The following is a 1,744-nucleotide window of genomic DNA, read 5'->3' as shown; positions in this document are numbered from 1 at the left end:
AGCTGGGACTACAGGCGCCCGCCACTACGCCCGGCTAGTTTTTTGTATTTTTAGTAGAGACGGGGTTTCACCGTGTTAGCCAGGATGGGTTTCTTTACTACAGTGGCATCTGTTTTCTACATAAGCTCCTGAATATTTGGGACAAAATGACTCATGGGAGGCTTTGGTTTACCACTGCTGGTACCAGAACTGGTTGCATTTTCTCTGATCTGCCCTTTAGATAAGGAACACAACAGAGGTTATTCGATGTCATTTGCTTTTTGGAAACTGTACATCTGCAAGCTTTAAAGCAGTAGGTTCAGACTTCCCGGAAGAACTGACACTTGAAGCTGACCAGGGTCTACTTGAGTTCATACTCGCTTTGGCTAAGCTACAGTATGAGGGAAGGGTGTCCAGGAATAACGCTTCCATTTTTATCTTGTTCATTCCTGAAAATCCAACAGGAGATTCTTTTCACTCCCTAAAATTAACTGTTCTGTGTATAAAGCATATCTGGATATCTGATCTTAAATGGAAATGTTATCTGAAAATGGCACCATCTTTTATAAAACTTTAAAATTGGCCCGTTTTTATTTTTAGCCCTGGGGGAGAAGGAAGGGAATGATTACTAAAAAGAGCTGGCGGGTTCTGTTGCTGCAGCGTATTAATTCACTGGTGATTCTCTCTACTGGGAATAATTTTAGCAGAAAATACTCTCTTCTCAAGTCTAAAATCACTCTTACTAAATATTGTAAATGAAGTAAAAAGTGAGCCATATTATCCCACGGCAGGTATGGGGAGAAGCCACCGGCAGGTTATGTAACGGTTAACTCCCTTCCAAAATCAGACCAGCCTGTTCTCCAGCCCTGCTCTCCACAAGCTGCATGACTTTCGGGAAGTTTCTTCATCTATAAACTGGGGAGCCTGTTACTTTTTGTAGGGGTTTTGGAAGACTTTCATAAGGTAAGGCATGGAAGCACCCAGCATGCTATCTGACATGTTATGCAGCAATTATGGAAAAAAGGGAAATAAGGGTAGGGATTTGAGACTAGAATTGTACCTGTAGGCAGTTGCCAGGAGCCAACGTCACCCAAAGCGTGTATGTCCTACTTGCCTCAGTCTAGATGAAGAAAGGAGGCCTAACTGATTTTTCTACCCCAATTAAGGCCATCGGAGGGGAGGTCAGAACTGTAGTTTAAAACTGAGGCAGCAGTATCATAAGTTGGTGGTAAAGAGACCAAGTAAAGAAGGAAAAGGCGGCAGAAGAGTAACATGGTATTGCAGCCAAGAAGAAGGCGCAAACACCGTCTGGGTGCATGAAGAGACATGGAAACAGCCAGAACCACTTATGAGCCCCGCCACCCCTTGATTGAACACCCATTTCTTCAGCTCGGAGTCAAAGCTTGGGGCTCCGCCAGGTGCAGTGGTTCACGCCTGTAATCGCAGCACTTTGGGAGACTGAGGTGGTAGGATTGTTTGAGCCCAGGAGTTCAACACCAGCCTGGGCAACAAACTCTACAAAAAACTCAAAAAAAAAAATTACTTTTTAATTTTAAAAAAGCTTGGGGCTTACCGAGATTTGGCTGGGATACTGCCATGGACCTCTGAGGCACTGGTGTGGAACTGACGGCAGGGTGGAGGTTCATATGATTCAGGGGCTGATTCATCGCCTTCCTAGGGTCTTGCCATGTGGTGATTTTTTCTATGTGACTAAAAGAAGGAAAACAATTAATTATCTTTTTAATTGTCAACATCATTATCATCA

At 43.8% G+C, this 1,744-nt stretch overlaps 1 protein-coding gene across 1 annotated transcript in view; it reads right to left on the bottom strand.

Annotated features, from left to right (window-relative positions):
* Positions 1-1,744, bottom strand: part of WWTR1 (WW domain containing transcription regulator 1) — a 63,689-nt gene that overhangs the window by 57,650 nt on the left and 4,295 nt on the right. The window lies entirely within an intron of this gene.

This window comes from Mandrillus leucophaeus, unplaced genomic scaffold (assembly GCF_000951045.1).
Source record: "Mandrillus leucophaeus isolate KB7577 unplaced genomic scaffold, Mleu.le_1.0 Scaffold130, whole genome shotgun sequence".
Taxonomy (NCBI): domain Eukaryota; kingdom Metazoa; phylum Chordata; class Mammalia; order Primates; family Cercopithecidae; genus Mandrillus; species Mandrillus leucophaeus.
This window is presented reverse-complemented; position numbering and strand designations above follow the sequence as displayed.